The following is a 12815-nucleotide window of genomic DNA, read 5'->3' as shown; positions in this document are numbered from 1 at the left end:
TCCTTTTTATTAAGCTTTGAGTAGTGGCATTTGATTACAACATTTATTCAATATATATTACACATATAGTTTCAAGCATGTTATTACATATATTGTAAGAATGTGCTTATGAAAGAGTTGGCCTTCTGTCTGGTAAGAGGTTACAAGCTTTATCTGGTGAGGTGAGAGGTGAGACAGAGTGCAGTGAGGTCGAGACAGTTCGCCTGCATACACAGACAGTATATAGATTCATTTCTAGGTTAGAGTTAAGACATATTTTGCTTGTAACTGCATTTTGTGCCTGCATAAGCAACAGTTTTTGTAGAATGTGTTTCTGATGTTCCAGAGATAAGCGAGAATAAGAAGATCAAGATCACCTGGCGTGGAGACGGAGAAAATGTCTTTTTGAGTGTGTGTCAAAGGTTGTCAGCAGAAGAGCTGTGGTTACTGTAACTTATGCATGTTATGTATCTGCTTTGACGCATGAGGGGGCGTTATACCCTGACATATAAAAACATTTTAAGTATGCTGTTTTGGGGGATTTATGCTGAGGATTGTGATGGTGTATTTCCTTCACACATGTGTTTAATAAAATCATTGTTTTGACGCACTTGGACCAGCAGTCGTTTGTCTCACACCTCAATCACGAATCGGGACAAGACACACTGGTCCACTGCATCTATTTCACACTTTGCTTCTCCAAAAAGTGAAACGGACAGGCATGCAGAAGTTGCATCACCAGCGGGGGTAGATAATAATAATATTAAAGCCACCAAGTCAGTAGTGAACAAAAAACATATGATGTACATTCCAATGTCCTTAATCACCAGAAATGATTAAGCAGGGCAGATAATAATATATATTTATATATGTAAATAGGTTCATAATGTCTGTTTAAACACTTTCCTGTGATTATTTTCATGTAGGCTTGAAATAAAATATCTCCCTCCGCTGTTACTGCAACTTACTGCAAGTTCTGCATGCGTGTCCTTATCATACTTTGGAGATATCAGATGAAGATGATTCAAATTTTTGCGGGGACTTAAGGACATTTAAAAAATTTTATATAATAGAGAATTATGAATATAATATGTACCTTCACACGATGTTTATAGCAAGTCGCTGTAAAAAAAAACTGCAGTACTTTGTGAAGGATGGCTACATTTGGGCTGGGTTTATTTGTTTTCACATTTACAATAACAGGAAATGTTTACTGTTGGTGATTTTTGTAATATAATGATGTTGCCAATCAAACTACTATCCTATAGTTACCAATTGCTGTACACTTACTTACTCTTCCTTACTGCCCACTTAATTTCACTTCCTGTGGAAGGTTTTTGCTATGCTCTGAAGGCAAAAACCAGCCTCATGTGCCTCTAACTGAAGGTGTTTCTGTGTTACCAAAAAGTTTACTCCAAACATGTGCCAGTATGTGCCACTATAGCGTCTTCAGCATGACAAGAAAACATCCTTTTATCCATCTAAAACTTTCAAAAACAATGACATGCTGCTTTCTGTATGTGTGACTTCAACTTTAAACAATGTGTGATTAAATGTTTCCTCTAGAGAAAAATCTGACTAATCACAGTTGAAAGGTGAAATAAAAACATGAGATGATGGCATTAGCCTGTGGGTTAACCTCTTAATATGTTGCCTTATGTGTTCCATTTAATATACTATCTACAGTCCTGTTCTCTTTTGCTGCTTATGTGATTCTGACATGAAAAAATGTGGAACATATATAAAGTGCTTGGTTTAGGATCATAGAACATTAAAATGTTTTGCCAGCAGAAAAACAGAATCAAATAATAAAGCTTTCTCTTTGAAACTATTACTGAGGCTCATCAGGGAAAGACAAAAACACTATGTTGCCAAAAGTATACACTCGTCTGCTTCGCACGCCTATGAACTTGAGTGAAATCCCATTATTAGTCTCAGTCTCCACTCTAAATCATTACAAATCATCTATAGGATTGAGTTCACTGGACACGTGGACTATTGTTGTCTTTCATGTTCCCTCACCACTGATCTGACTAACTTGCCCTTTCTTTGAAAGGAACCCCGGCTATTAAAACAAGTTTTAGCTAAAATATGTACTGTGCTTTCAACAATATATATGTGGTATTAAAATACGCCAAATGTTTTCCTTTTAAGCACATTTGATATAAAACCGATTTACCAGTAGGCCGCCATTGTTATTTACTTTTGAACGCACTCTGGGTAGTGACGTCATACGGTTGCATCGCAACGAGTTCACAGTTAGCAGCGCACTGGAAATGGCTTCTGTTCAACCTTTCCAGTTTGAACCAGAGCAAACCGAGAGAGAGGATGAAAATAGTGATGATAAAACCATTAATATAATTCTAATTTTTATTAGACAGTAAATTTACGATATCGCAAGTTAATTAATACCGTTGCTACACTATCAAAAGAAAAAGAAAACAGGTTAGCATCAGCTAGCACCAATGACTGTAGAAAACATCGGTTATTGCAATGACATATTTTTATTTTGGGGGGCGGGGTCCACAAATGTCATATGACAACCTAATTGGCTCGAAGGACGATGACGTCACATATATTTGGAATCTTACAACAAATCGTATCCTTTGATCCTTTGATCCGTAAAAATCTATAAATAGGGGTGACAAGCAACGACTTTTACTTCGGTCATCGCAGCATTTATGTTGGCAGAATTGAAACGTTCACCAAAGAAGTATTTTTAACCACCTGGATCCTTTTCGGAGTAACTGTTTACAGATTCCATCATGTCTCAGAGGAAACAACCCTACAGATTTCTGAGGTAAGTTTTCTTCTTTTTTTGTTTCTCTTTTTCTTTTTTTTTTTCTCTTTTTCACTAACGGAAAAACGACTCACTCAGGCTCACCTCTGCAGTGCTGCCGTCTCCTGTAACGCTGCATCGTTCTAAGCTACTTTTTCTTTCTTTTTCTGTTGTTCTTGTAGTTTTTGTCCTCAGGTGCGGTTCGAAGTGTCTGTGTTGTGCAGCTGGTCTGGTCTGTCTCTAGACAGTCCAGGCTGCACCCATCAGTAAATGGTGGAGGCTCACAAGGACAACACACAAGTTTCTGAACTCTGCGTGAGGGTTTCTCCGACGAAGTGAGGGCCGCGAGGCACAGCTCCCCGTCCCCCGGTGACCCTGCTAGGTCCACCTTCTTAGGGAAACCCTCTGCAGAGCAGCCGAGAGAGCCAGGAACTTTGAGTTGTGTTTGTCCACTCAGGCATCATTCATACTTGCTGTGTAGGCAAGTTCCTGTCAGAAGGAAGAGGCACAGCAGGTGCGCCGGGGGGCGGAAGACGGTGCCTCAGTGCCTCTCTCCTTCTGACATTGTTAAAAAAAACACAGCAAATGTATAATTATTTATATTTTTATATGCAGGTAATGTCTTCAAGTTCTTAATAACCACTTTTTCCTCTCTCTCTGTTTGTGTCTTGTCTCTTTCAAACAGGTGCCGGTCCTCACCTCTGCAGTGCTGCCGTCTCCTGTAACGCTGCATCGTTCTAAGCTACTTTGTCTTTCTTTTTCTTTTCTTCTTGTAGTTTTTCTCCTCAGGTGCGGTTTGAAGTGTCTGTGTTGTGCAGCTGGTCTGGTCTGTCTCTAGACAGTCCAGGCTGCACCCATCAGTAAATGGTGGAGGCTCACAAGGACAACACACAAGTTTCTGAAATCTGCATGAGGGTTTCTCTGACGAAGTGAGGGCCGTGAGGCACAGCTTCCCGTCCCTCGGTGACCCTGCTAGGTCCACCTTCTTAGGGAAACCCTCTGCAGAGCAGCCGAGAGAGCCAGGAACTTTGAGTTGTGTTTGTCCACTCAGGCATCATTCATACTTGCTGTGTTGGCAAGTTCCTGTCAGAAGGAAGAGGCACTGCAGGTGCGCCGGGGGCGGAAGACGGTGCCTCAGTGCCTCTCTCCTTCTGACATTGTTAAAAAAAACACAGCAAATTCATAATTATTTATATTTTTATATGCAGGTAATGTCTTCAAGTTCTTAATAACCACTTTTTCCTCTCTCTCTGTTTGTGTGTCTTGTCTCTTTCAAACAGGTGCCGGTCCTCACCTCTGCAGTGCTGCCATCTCCTGTAACGCTGCATCGTTCTAAGCTACTTTGTCTTTCTTTTTCTTTTCTTCTTGTAGTTTTTCTCCTCAGGTGCGGTTTGAAGTGTCTGTGTTGTGCAGCTGGTCTGGTCTGTCTCTAGACAGTCCAGACTGCACCCATCAGTAAATGGTGGAGGCTCACAAGGACAACACACAAGTTTCTGAAATCTGCATGAGGGTTTCTCTGACGAAGTGAGGGCCGTGAGGCACAGCTCCCCGTCCCCCGGTGACCCTGCTAGGTCCACCTTCTTAGAGAAACCCTCTGCAGAGCAGCCGAGAGAGCCAGGAACTTTGAGTTGTGTTTGTCCACTCAGGCATCATTCATACTTGCTGTGTTGGCAAGTTCCTGTCAGAAGGAAGAGGCACTGCAGGTGCGCCGGGGGGCGGAAGACGGTGCCTCAGTGCCTCTCTCCTTCTGACATTGTTAAAAAAAACACAGCAAATTCATAATTATTTATATTTTTATATGCAGGTAATGTCTTCAAGTTCTTAATAACCACTTTTTCCTCTCTCTCTGTTTGTGTGTCTTGTCTCTTTCAAACAGGTGCCGGTCCTCACCTCTGCAGTGCTGCCGTCTCCTGTAACGCTGCATCGTTCTAAGCTACTTTGTCTTTCTTTTTCTTTTCTTCTTGTAGTTTTTCTCCTCAGGTGCGGTTTGAAGTGTCTGTGTTGTGCAGCTGGTCTGGTCTGTCTCTAGACAGTCCAGGCTGCACCCATCAGTAAATGGTGGAGGCTCACAAGGACAACACACAAGTTTCTGAAATCTGCATGAGGGTTTCTCTGACGAAGTGAGGGCCGTGAGGCACAGCTCCCCGTCCCCCGGTGACCCTGCTAGGTCCACCTTCTTAGAGAAACCCTCTGCAGAGCAGCCGAGAGAGCCAGGAACTTTGAGTTGTGTTTGTCCACTCAGGCATCATTCATACTTGCTGTGTTGGCAAGTTCCTGTCAGAAGGAAGAGGCACTGCAGGTGCGCCGGGGGGCGGAAGACGGTGCCTCAGTGCCTCTCTCCTTCTGACATTGTTAAAAAAAACACAGCAAATTCATAATTATTTATATTTTTATATGCAGGTAATGTCCTCAAGTTCTTAATAACCACTTTGTCCTCTCTCTCTGTTTGTGTGTCTTGTGTCTTTCAAACAGGTGCCGGTCCTCACCTCTGCAGTGCTGCCGTCTCCTGTAACGCTGCATCGTTCTAAGCTACTTTTTCTTTCCTCTTTCTGTTGTTCTTGTAGTTTTTGTCCTCAGGTGCGGTTCGAAGTGTCTGTGTTGTGCAGCTGGTCTGGTCTGTCTCTAGACAGTCCAGGCTGCACCCATCAGTAAATGGTGGAGGCTCACAAGGACAACACACAAGTTTCTGAACTCTGCGTGAGGGTTTCTCTGACGAAGTGAGGGCCGTGAGGCACAGCTCCCCGTCCCCCGGTGACCCTGCTAGGTCCACCTTCTTAGGGAAACCCTCTGCAGAGCAGCCGAGAGAGCCAGGAACTTTGAGTTGTGTTTGTCCACTCAGGCATCATTCATACTTGCTGTGTAGGCAAGTTCCTGTCAGAAGGAAGAGGCACTGCAGGTGCGCCGGGGGGCGGAAGACGGTGCCTCAGTGCCTCTCGCCTTCTGACATTGTTAAAAAAAACACAGCAAATGTATAATTATTTATATTTTTATATGCAGGTAATGTCCTCAAGTTCTTAATAACCACTTTTTCCTCTCTCTCTGTTTGTGTGTCTTGTCTCTTTCAAACAGGTGCCGGTCCTCACCTCTGCAGTGCTGCCGTCTCCTGTAACGCTGCATCGTTCTAAGCTACTTTTTCTTTCTTTTTCTGTTCTTCTTGTAGTTTTTGTCCTCAGGTGCGGTTTGAAGTGTCTGTGTTGTGCAGCTGGTCTGGTCTGTCTCTAGACAGTCCAGGCTGCACCCATCAGTAAATGGTGGAGGCTCACAAGGACAACACACAAGTTTCTGAACTCTGCGTGAGGGTTTCTCCGACGAAGTGAGGGCCGCGAGGCACAGCTCCCCGTCCCCCGGTGACCCTGCTAGGTCCACCTTCTTAGGGAAACCCTCTGCAGAGCAGCCGAGAGAGCCAGGAACTTTGAGTTGTGTTTGTCCACTCAGGCATCATTCATACTTGCTGTGTAGGCAAGTTCCTGTCAGAAGGAAGAGGCACAGCAGGTGCGCCGGGGGGCGGAAGACGGTGCCTCAGTGCCTCTCTCCTTCTGACATTGTTAAAAAAAACACAGCAAATTTATAATTATTTATATTTTTATATGCAGGTAATGTCTTCAAGTTCTTAATAACCACTTTTTCCTCTCTCTCTGTTTGTGTCTTGTCTCTTTCAAACAGGTGCCGGTCCTCACCTCTGCAGTGCTGCCGTCTCCTGTAACGCTGCATCGTTCTAAGCTACTTTGTCTTTCTTTTTCTTTTCTTCTTGTAGTTTTTCTCCTCAGGTGCGGTTTGAAGTGTCTGTGTTGTGCAGCTGGTCTGGTCTGTCTCTAGACAGTCCAGGCTGCACCCATCAGTAAATGGTGGAGGCTCACAAGGACAACACACAAGTTTCTGAAATCTGCATGAGGGTTTCTCTGACGAAGTGAGGGCCGTGAGGCACAGCTCCCCGTCCCTCGGTGACCCTGCTAGGTCCACCTTCTTAGGGAAACCCTCTGCAGAGCAGCCGAGAGAGCCAGGAACTTTGAGTTGTGTTTGTCCACTCAGGCATCATTCATACTTGCTGTGTTGGCAAGTTCCCGTCAGAAGGAAGAGGCACAGCAGGTGCGCCGGGGGCGGAAGACGGTGCCTCAGTGCCTCTCTCCTTCTGACATTGTTAAAAAAAACACAGCAAATTCATAATTATTAATATTTTTATATGCAGGTAATGTCTTCAAGTTCTTAATAACCACTTTTTCCTCTCTCTCTGTTTGTGTGTCTTGTCTCTTTCAAACAGGTGCCGGTCCTCACCTCTGCAATGCTGCCGTCTCCTGTAACGCTGCATCGTTCTAAGCTACTTTTTCTTTCTTTTTCTGTTCTTCTTGTAGTTTTTGTCCTCAGGTGCGGTTTGAAGTGTCTGTGTTGTGCAGCTGGTCTGGTCTGTCTCTAGACAGTCCAGGCTGCACCCATCAGTAAATGGTGGAGGCTCACAAGGACAACACACAAGTTTCTGAACTCTGCGTGAGGGTTTCTCCGACGAAGTGAGGGCCGCGAGGCACAGCTCCCCGTCCCCCGGTGACCCTGCTAGGTCCACCTTCTTAGGGAAACCCTCTGCAGAGCAGCCGAGAGAGCCAGGAACTTTGAGTTGTGTTTGTCCACTCAGGCATCATTCATACTTGCTGTGTAGGCAAGTTCCTGTCAGAAGGAAGAGGCACAGCAGGTGCGCCGGGGGGCGGAAGACGGTGCCTCAGTGCCTCTCTCCTTCTGACATTGTTAAAAAAAACACAGCAAATGTATAATTATTTATATTTTTATATGCAGGTAATGTCCTCAAGTTCTTAATAACCACTTTTTCCTCTCTCTCTGTTTGTGTGTCTTGTCTCTTTCAAACAGGTGCCGGTCCTCACCTCTGCAGTGCTGCCGTCTCCTGTAACGCTGCATCGTTCTAAGCTACTTTGTCTTTCTTTTTCTTTTCTTCTTGTAGTTTTTGTCCTCAGGTGCGGTTTGAAGTGTCTGTGTTGTGCAGCTGGTCTGGTCTGTCTCTAGACAGTCCAGGCTGCACCCATCAGTAAATGGTGGAGGCTCACAAGGACAACACACAAGTTTCTGAAATCTGCATGAGGGTTTCTCTGACGAAGTGAGGGCCGTGAGGCACAGCTCCCCGTCCCTCGGTGACCCTGCTAGGTCCACCTTCTTAGGGAAACCCTCTGCAGAGCAGCCGAGAGAGCCAGGAACTTTGAGTTGTGTTTGTCCACTCAGGCATCATTCATACTTGCTGTGTTGGCAAGTTCCTGTCAGAAGGAAGAGGCACTGCAGGTGCGCCGGGGGCGGAAGACGGTGCCTCAGTGCCTCTCTCCTTCTGACATTGTTAAAAAAAACACAGCAAATTCATAATTATTTATATTTTTATATGCAGGTAATGTCTTCAAGTTCTTAATAACCACTTTTTCCTCTCTCTCTGTTTGTGTGTCTTGTCTCTTTCAAACAGGTGCCGGTCCTCACCTCTGCAGTGCTGCCGTCTCCTGTAACGCTGCATCGTTCTAAGCTACTTTGTCTTTCTTTTTCTTTTCTTCTTGTAGTTTTTCTCCTCAGGTGCGGTTTGAAGTGTCTGTGTTGTGCAGCTGGTCTGGTCTGTCTCTAGACAGTCCAGACTGCACCCATCAGTAAATGGTGGAGGCTCACAAGGACAACACACAAGTTTCTGAAATCTGCATGAGGGTTTCTCTGACGAAGTGAGGGCCGTGAGGCACAGCTCCCCGTCCCCCGGTGACCCTGCTAGGTCCACCTTCTTAGGGAAACCCTCTGCAGAGGAGCCAAGAGAGCCAGGAACTTTGAGTTGTGTTTGTCCACTCAGGCATCATTCATACTTGCTGTGTTGGCAAGTTCCTGTCAGAAGGAAGAGGCACTGCAGGTGCGCCGGGGGGCGAAGACGGTGCCTCAGTGCCTCTCTCCTTCTGACATTGTTAAAAAAAACACAGCAAATTCATAATTATTTATATTTTTATATGCAGGTAATGTCCTCAAGTTCTTAATAACCACTTTTTCCTCTCTCTCTGTTTGTGTGTCTTGTCTCTTTCAAACAGGTGCCGGTCCTCACCTCTGCAGTGCTGCCGTCTCCTGTAACGCTGCATCGTTCTAAGCTACTTTTTCTTTCCTCTTTCTGTTCTTCTTGTAGTTTTTGTCCTCAGGTGCGGTTTGAAGTGTCTGTGTTGTGCAGCTGGTCTGGTCTGTCTCTAGACAGTCCAGGCTGCACCCATCAGTAAATGGTGGAGGCTCACAAGGACAACACACAAGTTTCTGAACTCTGCATGAGGGTTTCTCCGACGAAGTGAGGGCCGTGAGGCACAGCTCCCCGTCCCCCGGTGACCCTGCTAGGTCCACCTTCTTAGGGAAACCCTCTGCAGAGCAGCCGAGAGAGCCAGGAACTTTGAGTTGTGTTTGTCCACTCAGGCATCATTCATACTTGCTGTGTTGGCAAGTTCCTGTCAGAAGGAAGAGGCACTGCAGGTGCGCCGGGGGCGGAAGACGGTGCCTCAGTGCCTCTCTCCTTCTGACATTGTTAAAAAAAACACAGCAAATTCATAATTATTTATATTTTTATATGCAGGTAATGTCTTCAAGTTCTTAATAACCACTTTTTCCTCTCTCTCTGTTTGTGTGTCTTGTCTCTTTCAAACAGGTGCCGGTCCTCACCTCTGCAGTGCTGCCGTCTCCTGTAACGCTGCATCGTTCTAAGCTACTTTGTCTTTCTTTTTCTTTTCTTCTTGTAGTTTTTCTCCTCAGGTGCGGTTTGAAGTGTCTGTGTTGTGCAGCTGGTCTGGTCTGTCTCTAGACAGTCCAGACTGCACCCATCAGTAAATGGTGGAGGCTCACAAGGACAACACACAAGTTTCTGAAATCTGCATGAGGGTTTCTCTGACGAAGTGAGGGCCGTGAGGCACAGCTCCCCGTCCCCCGGTGACCCTGCTAGGTCCACCTTCTTAGAGAAACCCTCTGCAGAGCAGCCGAGAGAGCCAGGAACTTTGAGTTGTGTTTGTCCACTCAGGCATCATTCATACTTTCTGTGTAGGCAAGTTCCTGTCAGAAGGAAGAGGCACAGCAGGTGCGCCGGGGGGCGGAAGACGGTGCCTCAGTGCCTCTCTCCTTCTGACATTGTTAAAAAAAACACAGCAAATTCATAATTATTTATATTTTTATATGCAGGTAATGTCCTCAAGTTCTTAATAACCACTTTTTCCTCTCTCTCTGTTTGTGTGTCTTGTCTCTTTCAAACAGGTGCCGGTCCTCACCTCTGCAGTGCTGCCGTCTCCTGTAACGCTGCATCGTTCTAAGCTACTTTGTCTTTCTTTTTCTTTTCTTCTTGTAGTTTTTCTCCTCAGGTGCGGTTTGAAGTGTCTGTGTTGTGCAGCTGGTCTGGTCTGTCTCTAGACAGTCCAGGCTGCACCCATCAGTAAATGGTGGAGGCTCACAAGGACAACACACAAGTTTCTGAAATCTGCGTGAGGGTTTCTCTGACGAAGTGAGGGCCGTGAGGCACAGCTCCCCGTCCCCCGGTGACCCTGCTAGGTCCACCTTCTTAGGGAAACCCTCTGCAGAGCAGCCGAGAGAGCCAGGAACTTTGAGTTGTGTTTGTCCACTCAGGCATCATTCATACTTTCTGTGTAGGCAAGTTCCTGTCAGAAGGAAGAGGCACAGCAGGTGCGCCGGGGGGCGGAAGACGGTGCCTCAGTGCCTCTCTCCTTCTGACATTGTTAAAAAAAACACAGCAAATGTATAATTATTTATATTTTTATATGCAGGTAATGTCCTCAAGTTCTTAATAACCACTTTTTCCTCTCTCTGTTTGTGTGTCTTGTCTCTTTCAAACAGGTGCCGGTCCTCACCTCTGCAGTGCTGCCATCTCCTGTAACGCTGCATCGTTCTAAGCTACTTTGTCTTTCTTTTTCTTTTCTTCTTGTAGTTTTTCTCCTCAGGTGCGGTTTGAAGTGTCTGTGTTGTGCAGCTGGTCTGGTCTGTCTCTAGACAGTCCAGACTGCACCCATCAGTAAATGGTGGAGGCTCACAAGGACAACACACAAGTTTCTGAAATCTGCATGAGGGTTTCTCTGACGAAGTGAGGGCCGTGAGGCACAGCTCCCCGTCCCCCGGTGACCCTGCTAGGTCCACCTTCTTAGGGAAACCCTCTGCAGAGCAGCCGAGAGAGCCAGGAACTTTGAGTTGTGTTTGTCCACTCAGGCATCATTCATACTTGCTGTGTAGGCAAGTTCCCTTCAGAAGGAAGAGGCACAGCAGGTGCGCCGGGGGGCGGAAGACGGTGCCTCAGTGCCTCTCTCCTTCTGACATTGTTAAAAAAACACAGCAAATGTATAATTATTTATATTTTTATATGCAGGTAATGTCCTCAAGTTCTTAATAACCACTTTTTCCTCTCTCTGTTTGTGTGTCTTGTCTCTTTCAAACAGGTGCCGGTCCTCACCTCTGCAGTGCTGCCGTCTCCTGTAACGCTGCATCGTTCTAAGCTACTTTTTCTTCCTTTTTCTGTTGTTCTTGTAGTTTTTGTCCTCAGGTGCGGTTCGAAGTGTCTGTGTTGTGCAGCTGGTCTGGTCTGTCTCTGGACAGTCCAGACTGCACCCATCAGTAAATGGTGGAGGCTCACAAGGACAACACACAAGTTTCTGAACTCCTCTGCGTGAGGGTTTCTCCGACGAAGTGAGGGCCGTGAGGCACAGCTCCCCGTCCCTCGGTGACCCTGCTAGGTCCACCTTCTTAGGGAAACCCTCTGCAGAGCAGCCGAGAGAGCCAGGAACTTTGAGTTGTGTTTGTCCACTCAGGCATCATTCATACTTGCTGTGTCTGCAAGTTCCTGTCAGAAGGAAGAGGCACTGCAGGTGCGCCGGGGGCGGAAGACGGTGCCTCAGTGCCTCTCTCCTTCTGACATTGTTAAAAAAAACACAGCAAATTCATAATTATTTATATTTTTATATGCAGGTAATGTCTTCAAGTTCTTAATAACCACTTTTTCCTCTCTCTCTGTTTGTGTGTCTTGTCTCTTTCAAACAGGTGCCGGTCCTCACCTCTGCAGTGCTGCCGTCTCCTGTAACGCTGCATCGTTCTAAGCTACTTTGTCTTTCTTTTTCTTTTCTTCTTGTAGTTTTTCTCCTCAGGTGCGGTTTGAATTGTCTGTGTTGTGCAGCTGGTCTGGTCTGTCTCTAGACAGTCCAGACTGCACCCATCAGTAAATGGTGGAGGCTCACAAGGACAACACACAAGTTTCTGAAATCTGCATGAGGGTTTCTCTGACGAAGTGAGGGCCATGAGGCACAGCTCCCCGTCCCCCGGTGACCCTGCTAGGTCCACCTTCTTAGGGAAACCCTCTGCAGAGCAGCCGAGAGAGCCAGGAACTTTGAGTTGTGTTTGTCCACTCAGGCATCATTCATACTTGCTGTGTAGGCAAGTTCCTGTCAGAAGGAAGAGGCACTGCAGGTGCGCCGGGGGCGGAAGACGGTGCCTCAGTGCCTCTCTCCTTCTGACATTGTTAAAAAAAACACAGCAAATTTATAATTATTTATATTTTTATATGCAGGTAATGTCTTCAAGTTCTTAATAACCACTTTTTCCTCTCTCTCTGTTTGTGTTTATTGTCTCTTTCAAACAGGTGCCGGTCCTCACCTCTGCAGTGCTGCCGTCTCCTGTAACGCTGCATCGTTCTAAGCTACTTTTTCTTTCTTTTTCTGTTGTTCTTGTAGTTTTTGTCCTCAGGTGCGGTTTGAAGTGTCTGTGTTGTGCAGCTGGTCTGGTCTGTCTCTAGACAGTCCAGGCTGCACCCATCAGTAAATGGTGGAGGCTCACAAGGACAACACACAAGTTTCTGAACTCTGCGTGAGGGTTTCTCTGACGAAGTGAGGGCCGTGAGGCACAGCTCCCCGTCCCCTGGTGACCCTGCTAGGTCCACCTTCTTAGGGAAACCCTCTGCAGAGCAGCCGAGAGAGCCAGGAACTTTGAGTTGTGTTTGTCCACTCAGGCATCATTCATACTTGCTGTGTAGGCAAGGTCCTGTCAGAAGGAAGAGGCACAGCAGGTGCGCCGGGGGGCGGAA

The sequence above is a fragment of the Perissodus microlepis genome, chromosome 5, assembly GCF_051167445.1.
Source record: "Perissodus microlepis isolate ML-2025 ecotype Zambia chromosome 5, ASM5116744v1, whole genome shotgun sequence".
NCBI lineage: Eukaryota > Metazoa > Chordata > Actinopteri > Cichliformes > Cichlidae > Perissodus > Perissodus microlepis.
This window is presented reverse-complemented; position numbering follows the sequence as displayed.